The sequence below is a fragment of the Protopterus annectens genome, chromosome 13.part0 (assembly GCF_019279795.1).
Source record: "Protopterus annectens isolate FY-2018-M chromosome 13.part0, PAN1.0, whole genome shotgun sequence".
Lineage (NCBI taxonomy): Eukaryota > Metazoa > Chordata > Ceratodontiformes > Protopteridae > Protopterus > Protopterus annectens.
The window spans coordinates 864,802,319-864,818,501 of NC_056747.1; the positions used below are offsets into that span (position 1 = coordinate 864,802,319).

General features: G+C 44.9%; 1 protein-coding gene across 2 annotated transcripts in view; it reads right to left on the reverse strand.

The window, feature by feature from the left end:
* The window catches only part of HNF1B (HNF1 homeobox B), a 264,716-nt gene that overhangs the window by 175,038 nt on the left and 73,495 nt on the right, over window positions 1-16,183 (reverse strand). The window lies entirely within an intron of this gene.

Below are 16,183 nucleotides of genomic sequence, written 5' to 3' on the forward strand. Positions count from 1 at the left end.
TGCAGTCATCACATTTGGGTAGATTCCCAAAGCTAAGGATGGGAGAAGGAATTTAGATAGCATTAGGACCAGCTATAAGGCCCTGCAAGACTGCAGTGGCAAAGCCAGCTCTGGATTTAGAGAAAATTGGCAGATGGTAATGCTTGGTGAAAGTATGTGCAGAACTCCAGGTAGCAGCTCCTAGGATGTCCCTGGTAGGAACACCTCTGAGAAAGGCTGCAGAGGTAGATGCAGCCCTGGTTGAGTGGGGTCTGATCCCCTATGGGATAGGTTTTCCATGATGCTTGTAGCAGAAATGAATGCAATGGCCTATCCATTTGGAAATGGTTTGCTTTGAAAGAGCCTTACCCTCTGCCCCTGCAGAAAATGCCACCAGTAGTTGTTCAGATTTCCTTTGAGGTTTAGTCCTGTCCAAGTAGAATCTAAGTTGTCTGTGCACATCTAGGGAGTGCAGTATCTGTTCCCCTTTGTTCTGTGGATAAGGAAAGAAGGTTGGCAAATGAATGGACTGATTAAGGGCCACACTGGATACCACCTTGGGCATGAAAAAGGGATTGGTCCTGAGGGACACCCTGTCTGCATGAAAGATGATGAAAGGCTCCACTGCCATAAGGGCCTGTAATTCAGGTACCCTTCTTGCTGAAGGGATTGCTAAAAGGAAAGCTGTTTTCCAAGAAAGGAATTTTAAGTCTGCAGTAGCAGCTGGCTCAAAAGGAGGAAGAGTAAGTTTTTCCAATACAAAGTTAAGGTCCCAGGCTGGAGTTGGAGCTCTCCTGGGTGGTCGTAAATTTTTGGCCCCTCTGAGGAGCTGTTTGAGCAGTGGATGAGAGAAGAGGGGAGGTTCTGTGTTATAATGAGCTGAAATGGCTGAGGTGTGAATTTTGATGGAGGAGAAAGAGGCCCTTGTGAAGCATCTCAGTTAAGTATTGTAAAATCTGAGGTAAATTTGGCACTGCTGTGCTCATCCCTTGAGATTGGCTCCAGGCATAGAATCTTTTCCATTTTTCAGCATAAGATTTTCTAGTACTAGGCTTCCTTGCCTCTAAAATGATATCCATCACTGGTTTACTGAGGAATGGTAAAGGAGAGATTACGTAATTAGCCAGGCTGCTAGGTTCAGTGTGTGAAGGTGAGGGTGTAGAATCTGGTTCTCCTGCTGAGACAATAGGGTAGGAGTCTGAGGCAGGTGCCATGGGGCAATAGTGACACACTGCGCAAGAGGGGGTACCAGTGTTGGCATGGCCAGTCTGGTGCAATCAAAATTGTCCTTGGTTTGTCTTGCTTGATCTTTAGTAGTACTTTGGAGAGCAGAGGCAGAGGAGGAAAGGCATAAACTGATTGGTTTTTCCAGCTGAAGGACAGAGCATCCACTTTCCAAGTTTGTTTGTGGGAAGTCTTGTGCAACATTTGTCCAATTGATAGTTCTGGGGGGAGGCAAACAGTTCTATATCTGGGCTCCCCCATTTGCTTGTCAACATGTTGAAAATCCTTGGTTCAGTTTCCACTCGTGTGGGTCCATGAGGTTTCTGCTTAGTTCTTCTGCCAGTGTGTTTAGTTTTCCTGGCAGGAATTGATCTTGTAGATGCAATTGGTAGCTCAGGGCTGTGTTCCACAATGCCATGGCTAGTCTGCAGAGGGGATAAGAATGTGTACCCCCCTGCTTGTTTATGTACCACATAACAGTGGTGTTATCCATCTTCACCATTAATTGTCTTGGAAGAATGTGGTTCTTGAAGGCTGTCAGAGCATTCTGTACAGCTAACATTTCTTTTTGATTGATATGCAGGTGCATTTGACTTGAGTTTCATTTGCCCTGAATGCACTTCCCTGCCAGGTGAGCCCCCCATGCATAGTCTGATGCATCTGTTGTTAGGGTTTGGGTGGCAGGAGGTAGTGTGAATGGTAGTCCCTTGTTTTGGTGGCAGGCCTAAGCCCACCAAAGGAACTCTAGGCATAGGCAAGGTAGGATAGGAATCATTGCTTCTAGATCCTGAGAATGTTGACACCATAGGCGTTTTAGATACCATTGCAATTTCCTCCTATGCAGTCTTGAATATGGAATTAGAAGAATGCAGGAGGCCATGAACCCTAATGCTTGTAGTATTTGCCTTGCAGATATAGCAGGGTTTTTGTGGTCACTTGTTTGAAGTAGGTTGCCAAATGAATTTGTTTCTCTGGTGTGAGGAAAGGCCATCTAGGAAGTTGTATTCAAGCTTGCTCCCAGGAATATAATTTGTTGACAGGGTAACAGGTGTGATTTCTTTTCATTTATGGTGTACCCCAGACAAATTAGCACCCTTTGTACAAAGGCCAGATGATTCAAAAGTATGTCCTGGCTTTCTGCCTGAATTAGACAATCGTCCAGGTATGGGTATATTTGAATATTTCTTTGCCTGCAAAATGCAATGACTGGAGCTAGGCACTTTGTGAATACCCTGGGTGTAGTAGATAAGCCAAAGGGCAGTGCAGAGAACTGATAGTGCGTGTAGCCTGCTCTGAAGTGTAGGATTTTTCTGCAAGATTCCCTGATTGGGATGTGCAGGTATGCTTCCTTTAAATCTAGTGTTGCCAACCAGGCATCTTTGCCTAGCATAGGGAGCAACTGGTGAAGAGTCAGCATCTTGAATTTTGGAATCACCAAAAAGGTGTTTAGAGTAGACAGGTCCAGGATAGGACACCATGAACTGTCATTTCTGGGTACCAGGAAAAGTCTCGAGTAGAAACCTTGTCCCTTTTCCTCTTCTGGTACCAACTGAATAGCCCCCATGCTTAAGAGAGAAAGTACTTGCTTTTGGGCTTCTACCCACTGATTTGGGGGTAAATCTGACCACCCACTTGGTGTTGGTAATGTGTGGAAGAGAAATTTGTATCCCTGGGACACTACATTTAAAACCCATTTGTCCATGGTAATGCGTTCCCAGTTCTTTGCATGAAGAGCTATCTTTTCCCCCAAAGGGGCAGTCAGTTGAGAAGTGCTTGGAAGTTTTAAAAAGAAGTCATTGAGACAGTTTACCATAGGGGGGAGTTTTATTACTCCCAGATTTGGAAGTGGGGGCCCCCCACTTCTTAGTCATGTGCGTACCCTGGGATTGAAGCCTGGGAGCTCTGCTGGATCTGGGTTTGAACTGAGAAGGTCTGGAAGAGGCAGGAAAGGACCAATTCTTGGAAGGCCAATGCCTACTAAACCTTGGAGGTTGTACTTGTAAAAAAATCTTTAACAGTTTGCATAGATTTAGCTTTTTCCTCCATCTTTTTAAGAAGTTCTTCTGCCTTGTTACCAAACAGGTGGTCCTGGTTTAAGGGAGCATCCAGTAATTTTGCTTTAACATGATCTGGCAAGGATTGCTCCTTAAGCCAAGCATGCCTTCTAAGTACAGACCCAATTACAGCAGCCCTGCAAGATGCCTCTAGTGAATCAAAACCACATTGCAAAGTATGTTTACCAACTTGTTCAGCTGAATGCAGTAAATCCTGTAAATCCTTATTTTCAGCACAATCAGGAGTCAACATAATTTTCTGTTTAAACAATCCAATAATATGCTGCTGACACTTTAACATATGAAACTGGCAGTTTAAGGCCCTAATGGCCAAAGTTGCAGAAGTGTATACCTTCTTACCCCACCTATCCAGCGCCCTGGAGTCTCTATCAGAGAGGGTAGGATTTTTGGCAGTAGTAGCTTTAATGCCCTTGGGTCCCTGTGAAATGGTCTCAGGATCCACAGTAGGATTTCTAAAAAGGAACTTGTGAGAGTCAGGGACCCTGTAATATCTATCAGGTTTTCTGGGAGCAGGAGGTAAAGAGTCAGGGGCCAAGCTAGATTCCGAAAAGGCATCATCAACAATGTCTAGTACAGGAGGTATAGCTAAAGGCCTGTGCTGGGGCAGGAGTAAGAAATCCCTAAGCCTCTTTTTAGAATCAGAGAAATCCTGACTTTCCCAATGAAAATGCTCCCTGAGAGTATGCAAGGTTTCACCAAAAGAGAAATCCTCTGGGGGGGAAGCAGAGGGAATAGAGTCCTCAGCATCAGAATCCTCATAGGTAGACAAGGGTAAATCCTGGTCATCAGAGGAAACAGAAAATTCAGAATCCTGGTCAGATGTATCATAAGCAAACTCAGTCCTAGGTCTCTTAGAGGGGGGAAGGCTGGCTTCCCCTGATTAAAGTAATAAGGTCTTCGGCCATTCTTATCGTTTGTTTTTTAGGCATAGAGGCCTGACCATGTGGTCTGGGTGTCAGTTTTCCAGGCATGGTTTGAGTTTTAGGCCTTGAAGAAGAAGATGGCATCAGTTTAATATGCAAGTCAGTAGGCCTGAATACACCCTCAGAAGCCGGTGCCTGCAGAACGGCTCCGGACCCATCCAAGGTACAGACATCCACAGGTTCCACAGTTGAAGCATCTCGCGGCATACCGGACTCCGAATGGGTCTCAGTAGCGGCCTGCGAATCTGAAATAGCAGGTATCAGTGGCTGCGAAAGTGCCTCACTGAGTACCAGTGAACTGGTGACTGGCTTAGGAGAATAATCGTCGGCAGCTTTGAACCTAGGCGGCCTATCTCTGTCTTTATCTTTGCATTTTTTTGGAATGTCGGCAGTCGGATGGCTTACCGAAGACATATCAGGATAATGGAACAGAGTACCAAAATATTTAGAAGCGAAAATATACCGATGACGGATAGTTCGTGGTTTAAATAAGGCACAAAACCAACAGCGAGGTACGAATGAAAATCTTTATTATGAGGTATTTGCTTTCCACAAGTAATGCAATTATTTGCTTTTACTGACATCGGTTTAGAGCAAGAAAAAGTTTCCCAAACAGGGTACTTAGCTTTTAGTTGAAGACTTCGGTTCTGAAATTCGAAAATGAAAATTTCAGGAGTCGGCCAACCGGCACTTGCGAACTGCTTCTGCTTTGGGCACCGCACGGCAAGAAAGGCTGATGTAATGGCATTGGCTGCATATTTTATACCCCTGACGACCTCACAGCATGGAAGAAGGGACAGCAACCAATGCAGGAGCCAAGACTTTGTTAATCAGGCCGACTGAGGGCTACAGTGACAAGTGGAGTACCACAGGGTTCCGTCCTGGGACCTCTCCTGTTTGGTATCTATTTCTCTGAAGTACAGGCTAACACAGAAGGCCTCTGGCTAATGAAGTTCGCAGATGACTGCAAACTAGGAGCCATAGTCAAGTCCCCAAATGATGTGGACATCCTACAGAAGGGCCTCGCTGAGACAGATGCCTGGTGTGAGAGCCATGGCCTCAAGCTCAATGCCAAAAAGTGCAGTGTCATCCCCTTTGGTAAAAACTCTGTACCCATGAACTACCACATAGGCAGCAATCTTTTTAACACTGAATGTGTGATGAGACCTTGGGACCCAGGTGGACAGTAGTCTGTCCTTTGATAGTCACATCGCCACAGTAGTCAGGAAGTCCTATGTGGCACACCTCATCATAAAAGGGTTCTCATCCAGGAAAAAAAGAGGTCATTGTTCCTCTCTACTCAACACTCATTAGACCCATTAAAGAGTACAACTCCCCTTTTGGAATGTACCTCACAAGACGTCTGCAGCAGCTGGAAAGGCCACAGAAGTACCTCACAAAGAGGATTACTGGCCTCAAACAAATGCCCTACACTGACCGTCTCAAAAAACTCCAGCTTTACTCCGTAGCATATCGCCTACTCCAAGGTGATCTCTGCCTAACATATAAAGCTATGTCAAACCCAGAGCTGTTGGACATGCTACACCTAAAGAAATCCCAATCCCTCTGAACTACACGCTTTAGGGACCTAAACCTTGTCACCGCAATAAACAGGACATGCTGGAGGGATAGATTCCTGTCCCAGAGACTTCTCATACTCTGGAATGGGCTACCCATCTATGTCAAGCAAAGGTCTTCATTAGCACTCTTCAAGAAAAATCTTGATGAGTGGATGGGAAATAGGAAATACACCCTGGGGATCACTTCTGTGTCTCTGCTCAACAGTGGCACAGGAAAATAACTTTCTTGGGTGGCGTAAGCCAGGGAACCTTGTTGGCTAGGCTTACATAGGCCCTTGGGCTGATAGCCTAGTACCTATCTATGAACCTATGAACTGCAAGCAGATAACCCAAATGTGATGACTGCAACAGTGAAACATGAAGAAAGTACAGTTTTGTACCTACCATAAATGTAGATGTCCGAACTGGATAGCATCTGCAGTCATAACAACTGGGTTGTCCTGTCGTCAGGCAGCCCTTCAGTCGGCCGGATTCCAAAGTCCGGTCCGCTTCGCTGATGTCGCACTTCACCCGACGTCATCACTGTTGGTCTTGGGGTATAAAGGCATCAGCCGACGCCATTTTCCTCAGTGTTTCTTGCCCCAGATGCCAGTTTCCCTCATGGAAGGCTAAAATTTGGATAAATGCCAATGTTTCCAAAAGGATAGAAGGTAAACACAAAAAGTAAGCATGTATGTACATATATACAAACAAATACACCATAAGAGACTCCCCCCCACTAGCTAGCTATTAGGAGGGTAAACACCCTAGGAGTACCACAGAGGGAAGGAGGAGGGTAATCCTGACTGCAGATGCTATCCAGTTCGGACATCTACATTTATGGTAGGTACAAAACTGTACTATGTCCTTCATGGATGCATCTGCAGTCATAACAACTGGGTAGAATACCATAGCCAACAAGGGGAGGAGGATAAAACTAGATTATGGTGTGTTTAGGATCCCTTGCAGTACAGCAGTGGCAAACCCTGCTCGGCATCTGGAAGATAGACGCAAATTTTACTGCTTGGCACAAGTATGCACGCAGGACCAAGTAGCCTCAATAATGTCTTTGGTTGCCACTCGTAAGAAGGCTGTGGTAGTGGCTGTTGCCCTTGTAGAATGAGGTCTTATGTTCTGTGGAATTGGTTTTCCATGGAAGGAGTAACAGAATCGTATGCAATTTCCTATCCATTTGGAGATTGTCTGTTTGGAAATAGCTTTTCCTTCCCTTCCTGTTGCATAGGCTACAAAAAGTTGGTCAGACTTTCTGCTACTTTTAGTTCTGTCCAAATAGTAGCGTAGCTGTCTATGTACATCCAAGGTATGCAATATTCTTTCCCTCTGTTTTGTGGATTGGGAAAGAAGGTAGGTAGGTGGATTGCCTGGTTTAAAGACACTCTGGATACCACCTTAGGCATAAATGTAGGATTAGTTCTCATAGACACTCTATCTTGGTGGAAGATTAGGAAGGGTTGCACTGCCATTAAGGCCTGTAGTTCTGAAACCCTCCTTGCTGAAGTAATTGCCAGTAGGAAAGCAGTTTTCCATGACAGGTGTTGTAGGTCTGCTGTTGCTGCTGGTTCAAAGGGTGATAGTGTCAATTTTTCTAGCACAAAGTTTAGGTCCCAAGCTGGTAATGGTGGTTTCCTTGGAGGTTTTACATTCTTGATTCCTCTGAGGAACTGCCTGAGCAAAGGGTGAGAAAAACAGGTGGATCAAAGCTGTATTCTGCTGAAATAGCTGATGCATGTATCTTGATGGAGGAGTAGGACAGGCCTGAATGAAGAAGTTCGGCTAGGTACTCCAGAATGTTAGGCATATCTATGTCTGACACATCTTTTCCTCTTTCAGTACTCCAAATGACAAACCTTTTCCATTTTCCAGCATAGTTTCTTCTTGTTGAAGGTCTGCGTGCTTCAAGAAGAATGTCTCTAACTCTTTGGGAAAGTTCTGGATTAGCTGCTGCTATGTGATGTTCCATGCAGTCAGTTGCAACGTTTTTAGGTTTGGATGTATGATGCTGTAGTTGTTCTGAGTTAACATCAAAGGCATCAGGGGTATTGGCCACATATTGTTCCGAGACATGCTCCTCAGCAGTGGGTACCAGTGTTGTCTTGGCCAGTTTGGAGCTATCAGGATTATCCTTGGACGTTCTTCCTTGATTTTTAGTAATACCTTGTGTATCAAGGGAAGAGGTGGGAATGCATATGCTGTTAGGCCTTTCCAGCTGAAGGAGAGCGAATCCACTTTCCATGCTAGATGCCAATGTTTCCAAATAGATAGAGGTAAACACAACAATAAGCATGTATGTACATATATACAAACAAATACACCATAAAAGACTCCCCCCCAACAGCTAGCTATTAGGAGGGTAAACACCCTAGGAGTACCACAGAGGGGAAGGAGGGAGGGTAATCCTGACTGCAGATGCTATCCAGTTCGGACATCTACATTTATGGTAGGTACAAAACTGTACTATGTCCTTCATGGATGCATCTGCAGTCATAACAACTGGGTAGAATACCATAGCCAACTAGGGAGGAGGATAAAAGTAGATTATGGTGTGTTTAGGATCCCTTGCAGTACAACAGTGGCAAACCCTGCTCGGGATCTGGAATATAGAGGCAAATTATAATGCTTGGCAAATGTATGCACGGAGGTCCAAGTAGCCGCCTCAATAATGTCTTTGGTTGCCACTCCTCGTAAGAAGGCTGTGGTAGTGGCTGTTGCCCTTGTAGAATGAGGTCTTATGTTCTGTGGAATTGGTTTTCCATGGAAGGAGTAACAGAATCGTATGCAATTTCCTATCCATTTGGAGATTGTCTGTTTGGAAATAGCTTTTCCTTCCCTTCCTGTTGCATAGGCTACAAAAGTTGGTCAGTCTTTCTGCTATTTTTGTTCTGTCCAAGTAGTAGCGTAGCTGTCTATGTACATCCAAGGTATGCAGTATTCTTTCCCTCTGTTTTGTGGGTTGGGAAAGAAGGTAGGTAGGTGGATTGCCTGGTTTAAAGACACTCTGGATACCACCTTGGGCATAAATGTAGGATTAGTCCTCATGGACACTCTATCTTGGTGGAAGATTAGGAAGGGTTGCACTGCCATTAAGGCCTGTAGTTCTGAAACCCTCCTTGCTGAAGTAATTGCCAGTAGGAAAGCAGTTTTCCATGACAGGTGTTGTAGGTCTGCTGTTGCTGCTGGTTCAAAGGGTGATAGTGTCAATTTTTCTAGCACAAAGTTCAAATCCCAAGCTGGTAATGGTGGTTTCCTTGGAGGTTTTACATTCTTGATTCCTCTGAGGAACTGCCTGAGCAAAGGATGCGAAAAACAGGTGGATCAAAGCTGTATTTGGCTGAAATAGCTGATGCATGAATGTTGATGGAGGAGCAGGACAGGCCTGAGTGACGAAGTTGGCACAGATACTCCAGAATGTTGGCCATATCTATGTTTGACACATCTTTTCCTCTTTCTGTACTCCAGATGACAAACCTTTCCATTTTCCAGCATAGTTCCTTCTTGTTGAAGGTCTGCGTGCTTCAAGAATAATGTCTTTTACTCTTTGGGAAAGTTCTGGATTAGCTGTTGCTATGTGATGTTCCATGCAGTTAGTTGCAACGTTTTAGGTTTGGATGTATGATGCTGTAGTTGTTCTGAGTTAACATCAAAGGCATCAGGGTATTGGCCACATATTGTTCGATACATGCTCCTCAGTAGTGGGTACCAGTGTTGTCTTGGCCAGTTCGGAGCTATCAGGATTATCCTTGGACGTTCTTCCTTGATTTTCAGTAGTACCTTGTGTATCAAAGGAAGAGGTGGGAATGCATATGCTGTTAGGCCTTTCCAGTTGAAGGAGAGCGAATCCACTTTCCATGCTAGTGGGTGGAATGTCCTTGTGCAGAATTTTTTGAGCTGGTGATTGAGAGGTGATGCGAATAGGTCTATCTGTGGCATTCCCCATTTCTTTGAGATGGTCTTGAAGATGTCCGGGTTCAGCTTCCATTCGTGGGCATCCGAAGTGGTTCTGCTTAATATGTCTGCTAGAGTATTGTCTTTCCCCGGTACAAATATTGCCTGTAACTGGATGTTGTAGCTGAGTGCCAGGGTCCACAGTTCCAAGGTCATTCTGCATAGGGGGTATGAATGAGTGCCTCCCTGTTTGTTGATGTACCACATGACTGTGGTGTTGTCTGTCCTTATCATCAACTGGCCCTCCTTGAGAAATGGTTTGAACTTTTGGATTGCCAGTTTTACTGCCAGCATTTCTTTTAGGTTGATGTGCAGGTGAAGTTGATCCTGTGTCCACAATCCTTGCACGCATTTGTCCAGCATGTGGGCCCCCCCATCCTAGGTCTGAAGCGCCTGTTGTGATGGTCTGGCTTGCTTGACATCTGCGAAAGGGTAGGCCTGGGTTTGACTGGCATGCCTGAGCCCACCATAGGAACTCCTGTTTTAAGCATGGAATTAGTGGGATTTCTGTTTCTAGACTGTGACTGTGTTGGGACCATAAATTCTTTAGGTACCACTGTAGTTTTCTCATATGTAGTCTGGCAAATGGAACCAAGATTATGCATGATGCCATGAAGCCCAAGGCCTGCAGTACTTTTCTTGCTGTTAACTTGTTAGTGCCAAGAAGTAAAGAGGAAGTTCTTTTTGTTTTTCTGTAGTCAGGAATGCCATTTGTTTTACTGTGTCCAATTCCGCGCCCAAGAATGTCCTTGTTTGGGATGGTATCAGCCTTGACTTTTGTAAATTGACTGTGTATCCCAGTGCTTGTAGCAAGTAAATGACCCTTTGTAAATCTGTTGTCAGCTTGCTTTTGTTGTCCCCTTGTAGCAGGCAGTCGTCCAGGTATGGGTAAATTTGAATTGCCTGTAGTGTGGAATGGGTGATTACTGATGCCAGGCATTTTGTGAATACTCTGGGCGCAGTAGATAAGCCAAAGGGCAATGCTGAGAATTGATAGTGCTCTGATCCTGCAAGAAATCTGAGGTATCTTCTGCAGATTGGTCGAATGGGGACGTGCAGGTATGCCTCCTTGAGATCTAGAGTTACCAGCCAAGACTCCTTGCCCAGCATGGGAAGAAGCTGCTGTAGTGTCAGCATTTTGAATTTTGGGACAATGATGTATGTATTTAAGGTGGACAGGTCGAGAATTGGTCTGCAACTTTTTTCCTTTCTTGGAACTAGGGATAGTCTGGAATAGAACCCCTTTCCTTGCTCTGCTGTAGGCACTCTTTCCACAGCTCTCATGTTTGCTAACTCCATTATCTGGCGTAGAGCCTCTGTTTTTTGATTTGGAGGTAGATTTGGCATTCCTCTTTTGACTGGCAAAGTGTGGAAGTGAAACCGGTAACCTTGATCTATGGTTTGTAAAATCCACTTGTCTTTTGTTATGCAGTGCCAGTTCCTTGAAAATAAGTTTAACTTTCCGCCTAGAGGAGCTGCTATTTGTTCCCTGGTAGGCGGATTTAGGGTTAAGTCACTGTGGTTGTGCTGATGTAGTGGCAGTGGCTGTGTCTGTGCCTCTGTTGTTACCTTGCCACTGTCGTCCTCTGTAGGCACCTCCTCTGGATTGGTTTCTGCCTCTGGAACGTCTATTCCTGCCCCTTTGAAATTTTGTGGAGTCAGGAAAGGACCAACTTTTGGCAGGCCAGTTCCTGCTAAACCTTGGGGTTGAACCTGCAAGAAATCTTTAACCGTTTGAACAGATTTTGCCTTTTCTTCCATTTTCTTCATAACCTGCTGGGCAGGTGTACCAAACAAACTTGTCTTGTCCATAGGAGCATCTAGCAGCTTAGCTTTAACCTGATCCGTAAAGCTTGTTCCTTTAGCCATGCATGCCTTCTTATCACTGTGCCTGTCATGGCTGATCTAAATGAAGCCTCCAGTGCATCATAGCCACATTTTAAGGAATGGTTGCTAACCTGTTGTATGTTATTTACCATCTCTAATACATATTTCTTATCAAGAGATTCATCAGTGGTTAGTTTTTAGTTAACTGATCAAGCATAAACTCTTGGTATTGTATCATGTGAAACTGACAGTTTAAAGCTCTAGCTGAGAGAGTAGCTGAAGTGTAGACCTTTTTACCCCATCTGTCTAATGACCTTGCTTCCCTTTCAGAAGGAGTAGGGTTTTTAGCTATGGTCGCGGCTACTGCCTTGGGACCCTGGGATATAGTTTCTGGGTCTGCAAGTGGGGCCTTGTAAAGGTGGTGATGAGTATCTGGCACCCTGTAAAATCTGTCTGGTTTGGCAGGGGCTGGGGGTAAAGAATCTGGAGAGGAGCAAACATCATTGAAAGCATCATCCACCACAGAGAGAACAGGAGGTATAGCTAAGGGCCTGTGCTGGAATGGATTCTTCAGCATCAGAATCTTCAAAATTGGAGAAGGGAGCCTCTGGCTGGTCAGTTATGTCTGATTCATCAGCAGATTCATCAGAGGACACTGGCTCAGGGGGCTCTGCCCTAGGTCTCTTCTCTGGGGGCTGAGAGGCCCTATCTGGGTGAGATTGAGATCCTCTGATTAAAGAAATTAAATCTTCTGCCAAAGTAAGCATTTGGGAACTAGAAGAGGGCCTGGATGAGTGTGGTTTAACAGGCACTGTTTTAGTAGTCTTGGCTGCTTTAGCCCTGGCGAAGGCCTTAATGGACATGGCTGCTGGAGGCCTAGCAGCACCACGTGCTGGGGTAGAGACATCCAAGGGATGGTGTCTGATAAGTCAACCACCGTAGTGGGTAAAATTTCTGAGGTCGATTCAAGAGTTGTAGCAGGGGCCTCAGTTGTAGGAATAGGTTCAGCTGTACTTAGATCAGTTTTCTCGGTTTCGCCGAAACCGAGACACTCGCGTTTGCTTAACCATGGTTTCGCCGAAACCGCGACCGCGAGTGTCGGCCTTTATCTTTGCGCTTTTGGTAGATTGGGTAGTCGGAGGATCCGACGGCATAATGTACGCAAAATCAGAACCGAAAAACTGTTCTGCAAACTCCGACCGACGCCTAAGCCGCTCATCGGTTGAAAGAAGCACAGGCCGAACAGGCTGCTATGTCGGGCTGGGCCTAAACAAGGCAGACAGTAAGAGTGGAAATCTTTATGAGGTATTTGTTTCCCACAGGTTAAACAATTGTTAACTTTTTCTGACATCGGCTGAGGCAAGAAAGAGTCCCCAACGGGTACTTAGCTTTAGAAGTCTTCAAGTAGTATTCGTAGAAGTAATCTCTGGATCCGACCGACCGGCACTTGCGAACAGCTTCTGCTTGCGCCACGCGGCAAGAAAGACTGAGGAAAATGGCGCCGGCTGATGCTTTTATACCCGAAGACCAGCAGAGATGACGTCGGGTGGAGTGCGACATCAGCCGAAGCCGGACCCGGACTTTGGAATCCGGCCGACTGAAGGGCTGCCTGACGACAGGACAACCCAGTTGTTATGACTGCAGATGCATCCATGAAGGACATCATTCCTAAATAACAAAAACAAAACTATTATTTCTGGAGACGTCAACATTGCCATGCTTGGAACAAGACAGTCCTAAATCACCAGCACATCAGCTCAGAATATATCATCTGGTCAACAAACCCACTAGACCAACCCCTCAAACTGGAACTAACTTCTTGCTTGACCTATTTATAACAAATATTCCACAATGTACTAAAACTTATACACTCTCTACCTAACACAGTAAGTGATCACTTGCTATCATGGGTGCCCTAAATCTCAAAAATTCCAAACTACTTCCTGTTATAATAAACTCAAGCACAACATCGAGATTTACAGAACACGGTGTTAGTTCTGCGCTCCAACAAGTAGACTAGTCCGCCATCCACCATTTGCAATTCTGACAACCCATCCACTACTCTCAACTTCTTTAACATAACAGTTAAATGAAAAATAAACACTGCCCCACCTCCCCCCCCATTAAAATCAGATGTGTTCACTACATTGACCATGGATTTCTGCCTCTGTCAAATCCCTACTAAAATTGGAATCAAGTAAGGAATCTGGGGGGAAAATAAATGCAATTCCTAATCACCTTAGCTCACTTACTTCACTATAATACAAATGTAAGCTAGCAAGCATGAAAGTCAAATCTATATACTTTCAAAGCAAGCTTACAAGACTTTCCTCAAGTCCTAGGCAGCTCTGGAAAGTAATCAAAGATACTGTTTTTTTTTTTTTTTTTTTTTTTTACAGTTATATAATGAAATCTGGTGATTGGAAGGGGAAAAGTTTATAGGTTTGTAAGTGCCGAGTTTGCTGTAAAGGTGGACAAGGAACAGCCTTTTGTTAGTGGGAATTTTGGTGGGTTAGAAGGAGATAAGTTTGGAAAGAGATGATGTGAAGTTGTTCTATCTCGCCGTTCATTCTTTACTGATGGGTTTGGAGCCGATCCCTCGGCTCCAAGTCGGCCAATTGCAAAGCAAGAGGTCTTTAAATAGCTCGAGGCCAAGTCCCTATCCCATGATGCACCTAGAGTTACCTCAGATCTAGTTTGCCACTGCAATAGATCGGAGATTCTGATATTAGATTGGGCCAGTAAAACTGTTTTTCTACTTACTTATTTACTTATATTTAGATAGTTACATAGTTTAAATAGTTTAAATAGTTTATAAAGCTCTTACAGCTTCCTGGTATGTGTTACTACATTGTAGTCCTTTCCCTTAGTGTGATTTAAAATTTTCCTAGTTGGCCTTTTGTTTTAGGCCTAGTTTAAAAACTTGTCTAATTAATAGAGTGTGTTTAGTCAGTGACCTTTGTCACATTTTTTGCTAAATATTTAGATAGTGTATAGTTATTTGCTGTGTGGTGCGTTTAGCCTTGAATTTTTTTTTTTTTTTTTTAGAAAGGCTTGAATTTATTAATTACTGTTACAGTTTTGTATTTAACAGTAATTTGGTTTGGCATAGATATTCCTTAAAATATTTAGACAGAGGATAATTACTGTTAGAATTTTTTTGTGGTGACAGTAATTTTTCTCTCAGAGTTTTCAATGGCTGACCAAGAGAAGCACCCTAAGTCTGGCTTCAAAAAGTGCCCAAAGTATGGCCAAAAGATGTCTGTAACAAACAGCCATGTAAATTGTGTGTACTCTCTAGGGACCCTGCATTTACAGGATAGCTGTTCTGTATGCCAATCCTTCTCCTCCAGGGTCCTACAGGAAAGGAAAAGAAAACTGACAGAGGGTTGTTGAAACTGTCGTTTCAAGAAGCTTTGAGTGACCAAGATGGATCCAGCAAGTCCTCAAAGTCTTCTAAGACTTCAGACTCCAAGAGATCCAAAAAATCTTCAACTTCAGCTCCACTGCCATCGAAACCGACAGTCTTTTCTTTTTGGAGCCGGTCCTCAGTCTTGGAACCAGTATCTGAAGGTCCTAAGAGTCCGTTACTACAGTCGGTACCATCTTCAGTGCACTTATCTCGGTCCTCTATCAGCCTTTCTGATCTGAATGTGGATCTTGTGGTGCAGAAGCTGTTATCGGCACCAAACTTGGCAAAAATGTTATCGGCTTTGACCCAAACAGTTTCGGAGCTGAAGACCGTTGCACCAGCTCAAACTATTCCTCCTCCAAGCCATGCTGGTCCTTTGGAGCCGGAGGAGTTGGACCTGTCGATCGTGGAACCGTTGGAGCTGACATCTGCTCCAGTGTCTTCGGCTCCATGCACTCTGACATCCTTGGTGCTGATCAAGGACTCTAGGAGCTGACACTCTCTGGTCGAGTCTGGAGTGGATAGTCGGACTGACTTGTCAGTTCCGACTCTGCCTCTCGGGGCTTCAACTCGGATGAGCTCTGCTCCTACCTCTGGTTCGGAGCCCACTGTCCCAGTGCCAGGGGTATTGACGGTTTCTTCAGATCTGTCGGTTCCCTCACATTGGAGCAGAGGCGCTTTCAATGCCATAAGGAGAGTCATGTCTCCTAAGACATCTTCGACCTCAGGTCTGGCTTCTTCCTCCCCTAAAGCACCTGTGTCTGCTTCTGCCTCACACATCCTGACCAAGCGTAGAGACCCAGAGCCTCAGAAAGCCCCATTAGGTAGCCCTTGCTCTTCCGAGACCTCACCAGAAGCTCCCACTGATGAGGTCCCCAGGAAGAGATTGTGTAAGAGGAAACATCTAGACTCCCCCCCCCCAGGAGTCTCTAACATCCAGTACTGACTTAGATGAGTCAGAAGGGTCCCCACAGTCCACCTCTGAAGATATCTCATTCGCTGAGATACTTGAAATCCTTAGGCAGAGGGGTGACTGGCAGTCCAAAAGCCCTACTGAGGATGAGTCAGTTCTCCTGAAAGCTTTCGGGTCTCAGCCCTCCACCTCTTGGGTGTCTCCGCCCTTCGATGAACTGATGCAGCTGATCTCACGAAGGGTGTGGGAGTCTCTGGATACTATGGAGCTTGTTCCTAGGAGGCCTAATAAGTTAATTTCTGCCCCCC